Source organism: Peromyscus leucopus, chromosome 1 (assembly GCF_004664715.2).
Source record: "Peromyscus leucopus breed LL Stock chromosome 1, UCI_PerLeu_2.1, whole genome shotgun sequence".
Lineage (NCBI taxonomy): Eukaryota > Metazoa > Chordata > Mammalia > Rodentia > Cricetidae > Peromyscus > Peromyscus leucopus.
In genome coordinates this window covers 19237880-19250698 of record NC_051063.1, presented here as the reverse complement: position 1 = coordinate 19250698, position 12819 = coordinate 19237880, and positions in this window count along the sequence as shown.

The following is a 12819-nucleotide window of genomic DNA, read 5'->3' as shown; positions in this document are numbered from 1 at the left end:
GCTGTAGCCTGAGATACAGAGGCAGGTAAATAAATTCTGTTTACCTGATCAACTGATGTCCTTAGATTTGGTTCCTAAAACGACAACCTAGAGAACTGGGCAGCCACACTTCAAGGACACAGAGTCCCTGAGAACGCAGACTTTCTAATTATATCTCTTCTCTTCGGAGCTGGGAAATTCAGTGCCTTGTTTGTTCTGCTCGAGACAGCATACTCCCTCCCTTTATCCTAAGGGTGGGAGTGATAGCCTCATGGCTTGCTTGCTTAAGTATAATAGGCTTAAAGAAAGAAGCTATGGAGTCTTTGGCTTTTGTTCTAGAAGTTTCTGTCTCCATAGTTAGGAAGTCTCGTGACCTAACTATTACTAGGGCAGAGTTCTTGAAACTAATGTTGTAATTCTGGGCTTTGTGCGTTGCTGGCTGGACTCTAGCTTACAGTCATTGAAGTCGGCTGGAGGTGACATTCAGGAGTGAATGGAATCCTGGTTAATTGTTCGATGACAGCCAGGGCATGCCCAGAATCAGACCTGGTGTCACCAATAAAGTAGGGTCTATAGTGTATTGGGGAAGTCACGTGAGGCTAGAGGATTTCATTGTCCTTCAGTCCTTTGTCTTTACAGTCAGAGCAGGCTGCTTCCCAAGCTTATAGACAGAGAGAGAGTTTGTGGAGGTCAGGTATAGCTCAACTTGCAATCTTTTCCTGGCCATGGGTAAGGGAAGATGAAGGGCACCAGAGTTGATACTTCCTGTCTAGAATCTTACACAAAGGGAAAAATAATGGCACACAGCTGCCTCCTAGATTTATGGAGGGGAAAGTGGACTGGCGTACATTACACACTCATAAGCAGGTCTATGTACAGTTGAATGTTAAAGAGCAGAATATGAAATAAATGGTCAAGGCAAGATCGCTCTCGGCAGCTTCTAGAGGTGACAGACATTCTTGGCCAAGGAGACAGGAGGTCTAGCATCCTCTGACCGGGCTTCCCAAAGAGTCATGGGAGTATCTCTGTGTCAGTCCTTGCACTTAAAATAATCTGTAGGTGGTCCTATGATCTGTAGGTGGTCCTATGATCTGTAGGTGGTCCTATGATCTGTAGGTGGTCCCATGATCTTAGGTGGTCCTATGATCTGTAGGCGGTCTTATGATCTGTAGACGGTCCTATGATCTGTAGGCAGTCCTGTGATCTGTAGGTGGTCCCATGATCTTAGGCGGTCCTATGATCTTAGGCGTTCCTATGCGCAAGACAGGCACATGCGTACAACGGACTTTGGGGCTAGGTTATAGTATGGATGAATCTTCAAAACAGGCAAGTTAAACAAGCCAGCTACAAATGACGTCTGTCACATGACTCCACTTAAGTGAGGCATCTCAAAGAGGAAGAAGCACAGAGACAAAGCAGAGGTCAGATTTGCTTAATATTTGTAGTTTTTGTTATTTTTTTTAAAGTGATGGCAAAGTTCTGGAAATAGAGATGATGGTTACAGGACACTGAGTAGACATAATGCCACTGAATCAACATTTTAAAGGGTTAAAATGGCAAACTTTGTGCTATGTATATTTCTCCACTATAACAACAACAAAAGCAGGGACAGGGATACAGCTCATTGGTAGATCATTTGCGGGCAGCAGCAGCAGCAGCAGCAGCAGCAGCAGCAGCAGCAGCGAGGCTCTGGGTTCAGCCCTCAGCACTGTAACAATAATAGAAAAGCAAGTGATGAAAACCGGAGAGAGACAAGGCTGCAAATATGTGTTTCCGCGAAAAGTGATGAGGTAGCGTCACTGCCTCACAAATCTACCCAGCTCTGGCCTGCAAACACTGCTGTTCCTCTCCCAGCCTCGGGCCCATCATTTCCCTCTGGACAAACTCCTCAGCCCTGTGTTCTGTTTCCCTGGGGCCCTTCTGCCGGTCCTTGGGAATCCTCGGGGCTCTGGGCCCAGGAACCTGCCACACTGCAGCTTGGTCTTCCTTCCGCATGCCTGGTTGGTGGTCCCCTTAGCCCCTCAGTGGCCAGCGACTGTCCCTCTCCGGCTGAGGCGCCTCTCCCCACCCACAAGTCTGTGACCGAAAGGAGTCCAGATGGGCACTTCCAGATGATTCCGGCCTCTGTTCCCTGCCGAGAGCAGCTGTGGACAGTCATGTTCTCTATCTGGCTTCGCAAACGTTTTAAACTTTCATTCTATTCACCGTGACAGCTGCCCTTCACTTTGTGACTCACACATTCAGGTAAATCTTCATGAGGTGATTCTATTACTCCATGCAGTACAACCTGAGATCGCAGATGTGTTCTGTTTTTCTAAATGCTACATCCTGTTTGAGAAACTTGAATGGCTGGAGCTTGGGTGTGTTCACAGCTGGCCACTAAGGGGAGCTGATGGGTCACGACTCATTGAAGAGCAAATTGGTCTGGTAGGGTTTTGAAGGGTGGCAATCTCAGTAACCGGGGCCTTGGGACACTCAGCTTCTCACACCCCTTGACAAGTCCCCTTATAGAGGGACCACAGGCGTTGACTCAGTTGATCTGCGGAACAATTGTCTGCTTAGTTGATCTAACTGGATAAATATTTTCTTGGCTTAATGTCTCCTGGGAGGTGTTTTAATTTAGTGTCTTGTTTTATGGTAGGGGTTGACTCTGCATGAACCTCTCTTTTTCCCAGAGAAGGGTAGAATTTGTCCCTGCCACCAAAACATGCTTTTTTCCCTCATAAAACTGCCCTAGTGTGGCCAGCTGCCTTGAGCCTCATGTAGACTCACCTCAATGGGTGAATTCCACACTGTGCTCTCTCGCCAGGCACCCTTCTTTAACTTAGTAAATGAAGATGTCTCTGCTTGCTATTTTGATTCTTTTTTTTTTTTGAGTGAAGGGTATTAGTAATACTTTTAAATGATTTTTTAAAATTTGGTTTTATGCCAGGCAGTGGCAGCGCACACCTTTAGTCCCAGCACTCAGGAGGCAGAGCCAGGCAGATCTCTGTGAGTTTGAGGCCAGCCTGGTCTACAGAGTGAGATCCAGAACAGACACCAAAGCTACACAGAGAAACCCTGTCTCAAAAAAACAAACAAACAAAAATCTGTTTTTTTTTTTTAATTTTATTTATTTTATTTTACAATACCATTCAGTTCTACCTATCAGCCACAGGTTCCCCTATTCTCCCCCCTCCCACCCCTCCCCTTAACCCCAGCCCCCCCCCATTCCCACCTCCTCCAGGGCAAATCCTCCTCCGAGGACTGCGATCAACCTGGTAGACTCAGTCCAGGCAGGTCCAGTCCCTTCCTCCCAGACTGAGCCAAGTGTCCCTGCATAAGCTCCAGGTTTCAGCCAACTCATGCAATGAGCACTGGACCTGGTACCACTGCCTAGTTGCCTCCCAAACAGATCAAGTCAATCAACTGTCTCACCTATTCAGAGGGCCTGATCCAGCTGGGGGCCCTGGTTTTATAATGACATTATTTTCCCCTTGTCTGTTCTCCCCATCAAACTCTCTCCTGTATACCTTCTACACTCTTTCAAATTCATACCCTCCTTAATTGTCATTGTTGGTGGTGTTAGTGGTGATGTGTGTCTGGGTGTATTCCTAAATACATCAATACAGCCTGTTCGGTCCATATAATGTTACTTGTGCATGTGTTTTCAGGCTGGCCTTTTAAAGGTATTAGACACCAGCCAGTGGGCTTTGCCCTGGGGAAGACGATTTCTCCTGCTCTCAGCATTCTTTAGTTGCCTGTAGTTCTTTGTCTAGAGCTGGGGCCTCGTGGGTTTACCTTCCACATTAGTATGTCTTTTGGTGTTCAGGCCATGTTTAGGCAGCCATGTTGGTGAGACTTCATGTATGTAGCTTTACTGACATTTCTAGAAGATACACTCTCATAACAAGCTTCCTGGTCCTCTGGCTCTTCCCATCTTTCTGGGCCCTCTTCTGCAAGGATCCCTGAGCCTTAGGTACAGAAGTCATGTTGAGGATGTGTCATTTGGGAATAGGCTTCACAACTCTGCATGTTGATAGGTTGTAGTTTTTCTGTCATAGCCTCTGTCATGAAGGGAAGAAGATGAGGCGTGGGAACTGCACTCTTCTGTGGGTATAAGGACAAGTATTTAGAATAGAGTTAGAGACTATGTGGGTTTAGTAAAGTGAGCCCCAGGTAGCTGGCTAGGTTTCCAGTCCCAGGCATGATTTCCGTGATGTTGAGCAAGCCTTATATCCAATTAGAGGGTTAATGCCAAAGTACATGTACCATTACTGCACCCTTAGGATTATTATGTCATGTTGGTCATTGTTGTGGTCCATAGGCATCAAAGCTGGGTAGGACTATTGACTACTTCCCTCCTTTGAAACCTTGCATGGTGCTTCTGGTACCATGAAAGCTAGTCCTCAGGGAGGAAGCTTTGAGATTAGATCCAACTTCGTTCCTATGGGTCCTGTATCCAAAGTGCCTGTTGTCTTCTGCAGTAAGGACTTAACAACCTTCCACCTTGGGAGAAGGGCAACCAAAGGCAACAGAAATAGTGTTTTGGGAATCTCTTGGACAACCCTGACCAACAACTCGAGAGGGCGTCTCATGACTGGTGTTGGAGTTAGATAGTATACGGCACTTAGGGGAGTATTGTCAGCAAATTTCATATGAACTACATATGAATATAATACACAGACTTACATGTATCATAGATATTCTTAATGTCTTAGTTAGGGTTTCAATTATTAAAGAGACACCATGACCACAGCAACTGTTATAAAGGAAAACATTTATTGAAGTGCCTTATAGTTCCAGAGGTTTAGTCCATTATCATCATGGCAGGACATGGAGGCATGCAGACAGCCATGGTGCTAGAGAAGGAGCTTTGAGTTGAGAAAGAGCTACATGTTGATCCCACAGGCAACAGGAAATGGTATGAAACACTGGGTGTAGCTTGAGCATATATGAGACCTCAAAGACCACTCCCACAGTGACACACTTCCTCTAACAAGGCCATACCTACTCCAACAAAGCCACACCTCCTAATAGTGCCATTCCTAATGAGCTTATGGGGCTAATTACATTCAATCTACCACATTTGGGTAGATAGTCATTTTGATTCTTGAGAAAACTCCAAAACTAGAAGAAACTCCAAAGGCCTCATAGCCTGGCACTGGAAATGAGGAACCCATTTGGTCATAGACAAGAAAACCTCATGGCAAACTATGCCAGCTACACTGAGGACAACCACCCCAGTCGCCTACAGAGCTGCCTGCCCTTGACTTGTTCCCTGAAGCAGATAGACATTATCTGGTCCAGGACTCACCTCAGTGTCTATCTTCAGTGAGAGACCATAGGTCCTAAGGTATTTCAGCCTTTGTCCATGAGCACAAAGGGGTCAGATCATGGATCAGTTAACTACATCATCTTTAGTACTTCAGAAGGTGATAGCAACAGAATTCTTCCTCTGTTACCTCTATTGGTGTCTGTAAGGCCTGTTTCTCAAACTTGACAAACTTTGCAGTGGAACAGGAAGTAGGTGTCTCAGCATTTTGCGGACATCCAGTCTACAGTGTTTACCAGACCAAGTCAGACAGTTAAATGAGCCTCAAGCAGGAGAAATTTCCTTTAACTTCATTAGTAAGGGCCGAAGCTGTCTTCTCTGCCTGGTTTGGTCTCAACTACAACCTCAACACTCAAGCACACTAGCATGGCCCCAGCCTTGCAGCCTTCCAGTGACAAGTCAGGCGGCCATCAGCTATCCTGGAGTGAGAGGGATGGATGCCTGCCTCTCTCTTCCTAGACAGTCCTGCTAATTAAGAGCACCCCAGGGCGGGCGTTGTGCGCACGCCTTTAATCCCAGCACTCGGAGCAGACCAGGCGGATCTCTGTGAGTTCGAGGCAGCTGGGCTACAAGTGAGCTCAGGAAAGGTGCAAAGCTACACAGAGAAACCCTGTCTCGAAAAAAAAAAAAATTAAAAAAAAAAAAAAAAAAAAAGAGCACCCAAGGGAAGTTTCATGGACGAGAAGGCAGACCCTATTTTTAACCCTTTCCTATTGGCCCCAAGAAGTAGTCATGGCTTGCAGTGAGAATAACCCCTAGCCAAGAGCTGAGGGGACTCTGACGTGCCTCACGCCTCTGGGCACGTCAAATTCCCCCAAGCTTAATGTTGTCAACTCCTCAATGAGAATGTGCTAGAAAAATCTAGTCCTCCCTTTTGTGCTCTTTACCTCAAGGTACCATCTGGAGCTGGCATCTAAGACTCTGTGATGGTGTGCTTCTCTCAGTTGGGGTTACCATGACAGTTTCTAAATGGCCGCTACTCCGATCTCCCATTCATGTTCAGGCACAGCTCACCTCCAGCTGGGTTTCCCTAATGGCAATAAGCATGGTGTGAAAACGTGTATCAGACCTCCGCAGACAAAGCTCTGCCAGTGCCAGTCAGTCTCATGGGTGGACCAGATGTGCTGTTGCCACCCTTCCCCACAGATAAGGAGGTTAAGAGAAGTATGTCTCTTGAGCAAGCCCAGAGTCCTGCAGAGTAGTATTAGGGAATGACCCTATTATGATGACAGATTTCTTTTACTTTATGACTCTAATTGATCCTTTACTTCTCTCTAGCTATAAACACCCTGGCATATGACCTACAGTGCCTGTCACTAAAGAATTTGTTGTTCAGTCTCCAAGGATCTGGGCTGGCCCTCTGACCTGCTTGGCCCAATAGAATGCCACAGAAACGATGGGGTGCCAGCTTGAGTCCAAGTCTCCAGAATCCTGTCCTTTTATTTCTTGTATGTTTGGATGGCCATGAGAACGTGCGTAGGCTGCTAAGCTGGAGGCTGGAATCATGTGAACAATGTCAAGTCCTCTCAGCTGCCTGACCAGAGAGAGTAGCCTACATCAGTGGAAAGCCATGAGACTGGCCAAGATCAGGAGAACCCCATCACGGACCACGTAGACATGTGAGCAGAGAATGCCTACTGTGATATGCTCCCCAGGCTTTGGCACTGTTTGTTGGTTATGTAGCATTAATGTGGGCAAAGGTACTGGACTGTTGTGGGATATTTTGATCACATTCTGACGCTCCTGAGACTGCCACTAAGTTTACTTTGAATCAGAGGGTGGAGCTAGCTACTGGCTGACTAAAATTAGCCACAGAGGTTTTGGACGACCAAGGACAGATAGAGAGACACAGGAAGTAGTAGAGTGGGCCTGGAAAGAGTCTCAACCCTTTTGGATCGAGAAAGAGAGAGAGGGAAGAGAGGTCACGGGTCGCTTCTCCACTCTTCCAAGTTTTTATTGATAAACACTTCACTGGACAGGCTCTCCAAAGAGTTACTAGGAACAGCTCGCTCTCCTAAAGCAGGCTCCTGTACACTGCTCTTCCCTCGCACTGCTCCAAGCTGAGTATCTTCCATGGGTTTTCAGCTCTGTAGACATGCCAATATCTTGGTAGGACAGAATAAGTAGGTAGTCATGAGGGGAAAAGGCAGTCTTTATTGGGCGTCAAGCAAACAGGAGCCAAAGCCCACAAGCAGGACTCCTTGTATTTGCAAAACTTTGGATACCACTCTTGTTACCCAGATAGGTCAGGTCATTGCATGGGTCAACATTCATCCTGCTGGCATCTGGATAGCGTTCTTCTCCACACAGCAGTTAGTGGACATGCAGATAGATAGATAGTCGAAAGGGTTATTGGTGAGTATAGGCAGTGTTTGGCTTTTCTAATGTGGATTAGAAGCATAGACAAAATTTTAACAGAACAGTTTTGAATCTAAGATCCAGTGCTCTGACAACCAACCATAGGACTATTGTCCTCTTTAGCTGAAGTCTCTCAACTCTGACACATGAGACTAAATCCAATCCTCTTAGGACTTTTTTTTTTTTTTTTTTTTCAAGACATGGTTTCTCTGTGTAGTTTTGGTGCCTGTCCTGGATCTTGCTCTGTAGACCAGGCTGGCCTCGAACTCACAAAGATCCGCCTGCCTCTGCCTCCCGAGTGCTGGGACTAAAGACATGCACCACCCCCGCCCCGTCTTTTGAGACATTTTACACACTGGACTTGGTCACTCATACCTATGGCCCTAGCACTTAGGAGGCTGAAGCATTAGCATGAGTCTGCAATACATAGTGAGTACCAAGTGGCCATCCAGGGCTACCCATCAAGACTGTGTCTCGAAACACACACACACACACACACACACACACACACACACACACGCACGCACGCAAGCACACACACACACACACACACACACCCTAAACAAACAAAACCAAAACTCAAACCTGACTACAAAAACTCAGCAAAACTGAAACAAACAAGCAAAACCCATACAGCCAAGGATCAAGAGTTTATAAGGCAGGCCAGTTGCTGGTGGTGGTGGCGGCGGCGGCGGCGCACACCTTTTATCCCAGCACTCTCAAGGGAGGCAGAAGCAAGCAAATCTCTGAGTTCAAGGCCGGCCTGGTCGATGTACAGGGTGAGTTCCAGGACAGCCAGGGCTACACAGAGAAACCCTGTCTCTGGAGGGAAAAAAAGAGTTTGTAAGATAGACCCTGAGCTTCTGGGTATTTAATTATGTGTCTGGCCTTATATCCTGACAGTGATTGAATGACACACACTTTATTGATGTTCCTTTGGCCCTCAAGGCCGTCCATCAATCAGTCTCTGTGATTGTACTTCCTAGAGTCGAGTCTTGGAGATTAATTTACAGACAGGAAGGATATAAACACGTAGGCTCCAGTTTCCCAGCCAAACACTGATTTCTTCTACTTTTTCTCATCTCAACTCAGTCTCTCGCTCCAGAGCTGTGACATGCCCTGTATGCCTTCAGAACAACGGACACCTTCAGTTGGCTCCTGGTCCCTAGGGCTCTGGTGACTTTCCCTGGCAGATGTGTGTGTGTCTCAGCTGCTGGCATGCCCGTCTAGAGTGGCCTCTGTCTTGGCTGTGTAAGGACCATTGTGAGCTTCTGGCCAGGGACAGAGTGAGAACAGGGGGCGGGTTTGTGGGGCAGCTGCTGAGAGCAGCTGTGTGGTTTTGCTGGATCCTCACAGGGACTCCAGGGGAGACCACCTGGGCTCTAAAGGGGGCATTCATCAGGGAGGGAGCCGAGGCACGGACTCTGGGCTGCGCAGCAAGGAAGGGGTCTAAGTGAATGAGGGTCATTTTCTTTCTTCTTACAAGACTGCTATGACTTTAAGTCACGAGCGCTGGGCCAGCTCTGCAAGCTAACTGTAGGTGAACGCAGGATTTGTGTTATCTATACACGGGCTATATTATCTGAGCCGTGCAAAAAGAAGGCTCGGCATCGGAGAAGGCGTCTTTTCAGAATTATCTTTCAATTGGGAAGCGCAAATTCTACAGGGAACATTGTGACTACTGAGGCTTATTTTCTGAAAGATGCAAAAGAGACACCCCCCAGGTGACAAATATGGACTCCAGGTGTCCTCTCTGCCCTGTAGGAGTCCTTTCAGACAGGCCCTTGCAGCTGAAGGGGAAGGGAAGGGAAGAGGGAGGAGAAGGGAAAATCTACTTACAAGGGTCTTCTGCTCACAGTGTGGCCTCTGGATCAGCAAAGAACTATGTGGAAATGCTGATTCCTGGGCCTGTCCTAGACCGTGTAAACTGGAACCTTGGGGATTGGTCTATAAACCCACAAGGGGATTCCATGTGCACTAGAGCTGTAAGAGGCTAAAATCCAATCCGCCTTACAATCCAGGTGGCCCAGGCACACACTGCACAGCAGGGGACCTTCTCTCTGGACAACTAGGATGGCCCTGCTGTGCCATTCCTGGGATTCATTTAAAATTTGGTGTGGTCTGTCGAGGAGTCCCAAGTGATAACTTCCCTGCTGCCCACACCAGCTAAGTGTCTTGTTAAAGCAGCCCACTTCCAGGAACCAGCTTTGAGATGAATGTGGAAATTTTAAGTCATGCCATAGGTCCACTCTATGCCTTTATGATGGCTTTTAAAGCTTCTACCTGGAGTTGGCACACTACTTCTGCCCATGTTGAGTTGGCAGAGCAAATCACATGGCCAAAGCTAACTTCAGACTAGATGGGAAGTACGCCCTATTCTGTTCCATCTACCAAAAGCACCAGACAATCTGAGTACAGCCGGCTGGCTAGAATCAGAGGTTGTGGGTGGCCGTGGGCACTCTTGGTGAGCAGAGCGGTCACTAACATTACAGGTTCCATGGCGGCCCGCCATCTCTTTGCTTCTGACCTTTGGATATAAACCATCCATCCCCAGATCTTCTTTGACCAAGCTTTTAACTAAAAACACCCTGACATTAATATCCATGCACAAAGTGTACACAGCAAAATGAATCAAGTGCTGCAGCCGCCACACAGGTGGGAAGTGGCCATCGCAGGAGCTCAGTCCCCTACCTCCACCCCCACCCCAAGGCATCTCCTCTCCAATGGCAACTCTCTCCTGACTTTCCATAGCCTTACTCTTTACACAGATTCACTCAATTATTATTCACCAGTCACACACTGGGACCCCTCAGTCCTGGCAGGTGGCGTTTCAAACCCAAACACAGGCTGGTCCTTCTTTCTGGGCATGCTGTCGGAGATGGGATTTTTCTGGAAAGTGTTACTTCAGGCAGGCCTGGGGGTGGATAAGTTGAGTTACCGAAGCTTTCAAGGACTCAACCTAGCTAATGGATACTGTCTTTATTTCCTGCTTATTTACATATAGCCAGTGTGTCCTAACAAGCCAGATAGATGTCTTTGCTGCTTGACACATGAGGAGTGGACCTCCCAGGTGGGACTTGGTCCTCTGTGGTATTAAGCCACCGGGAATGGCTCACCCACACCAGGCCTTTTCTCTTTGTTTAGCACCCAGCCTCACCCTTCCAGGTGGCTCAAGGACTCATAAACCGGTTCCTTCTGGGATATGGCCCCTCCTAGCTTGTTTTGGCTTAAACACTCACGAGGAGGACCTCTTGTGCAGGCCCATAATTGAAAATGAGGGGCAGACTCCCCATCCTCTTGCCTCCCAGGTCACCAACGACTTAAATCACAGGCAGAGGTATAGATAGCTGGTTTCCCCAAACTGCCCAGATGTCTTCTGCATCAGACACGCTGTACCAGTGTGCAAAAGCAGCACTCGGCCTTCCAGCTTCTGCACAGCGTTCTTGCCCAATCCAGAGTGGGCAGCTCAAGATACCATCTGGGCTCATGTTAACTCTCAGCCCCAAGGGTACCAGCAGTGCCTGCAGTGAGAGGAAGCGGGGCCCTGGGTAGGCCTGGAGCACCGTGGTCAAGGGCTTCACCACATCCTTTTGTGGTAATCGTCTCCAACAAAATGCACTTTGGATAGATTTTTATAATCCGCTGGCTTCTAAATTACAGCCATGCTGAATAAGAGCAGAGTCAACTTATGATTAGTGATTTCCTTCTGCTGAATGTAAAATGAAATTGTTTCCTGCTGAGGGCCAGGACTTTAAAATGTGCTTTTAGTAAAAAAAGAAAATGGAAAAGTATCACTATTTCAAAGCCAGAGCAAAGGTTCATGGCCTTCCTGAGTAACCACACAGTCCAGCTCCATGAGGAAGTGGGAAAGGAAAAGATTAAATTGGAAAACATACCAAGAGCAGCCTGCCTGCCTGCCTGCCAGCCAGTCATATGCCTTGTGGTAACCAAGCATGGAAAACAATGGTATGGTTGGCAGTCACAGTTCCCGGCCTGCCATAAATGACTGTCCCAGGAGGTTCAGAAATGCCCTTGCACACGTTCAGGCAACACAGAAACTAAGCATGGATGGGCTCCTGGCACAGCAGAGGTACAGAGTTCCTGGTTTTGACACAACCGCGTCTACCTTGCCTGCCTTCCTGGCAAAAACATCTGTGTAGTGTGTCTGGTAATTGGTAAGGGATTCTCAGGGTGGCCCTCTCACTAACAAGTGCCTGGGATGCTTGCGGACTCAAGGCACCAGATTCCAGGGGAGAGCTAGAATGTCTGTCTTCTACCAGCTCCCCAGGAGATCCTGACCTGCTCTGTGAATGGAAAGGTCCTTCCACACAGAGGTCTTAGCCTTTGCAGCAGGTTCTCCAGAGCCTCTGAGATTTAAAGAAAGGCTGTGCTTAGCTGCTCCTTACTCCCTTGGAGGGACAAATAGCCACTTTCTCTCCATCTGCAAGGATTCTCACACGTCCACAATAGTAGTTCCAGTGTTTTACAAAGCCAGGGATAAAACTCCTCTCGGAGGGGCTGGAGAGATGGCTCAGTGGTTGGGAGCACTGGCTGCTCTTCCAGAGGACCTAAGTTCAAGTCTCAGCATGCACATGCCAGTTCACACCTGTCTGTAACTCCAGTCCTAGGGGATCTGACACCCTCACACAGACCAGACATACATGCAGGCAAAAAAACCAAAAACCAAAAACAAAAAAACCCAAAAAACCAAAAAACCCTACCAATGCACATAAAATCAAAAAAAAAAAAAAAAAAAAAAAAAAAAAAAAAAAAACAAGCAAAAACTGCTCCCAGAGTACCGACAACTAACAGGACGTCGGGATTGTCACTTGTCTGTATTTGGGCCCGTGAGTCAGTAGTGTGTTCCAGACAGATTTCTCCAGAAGCAAGTATCTCCCTATAATGAGAAATTTAGCTATCACGTGTTCTAACGGTGGTTGGACACACCGTCAGTGTCATTTTCTTGATATCAGGGTCTCAAAGTCCTACTGTCCTTGTCCCGTTGTCTTAGGGCAACTGCCAGCCTTCAGCTGGAATTTCCAGGGCAAAGGTTTCTAGGAAATTGGCGATGCCTAAAGGTTTGGTCTCCTCTTACTGGATCAGAAGATAAAGCTGGCCTTCTCCTCCCTTCGGCTGCCCAAGTCTCCTTTCTCAGTCCCTTTACAGAG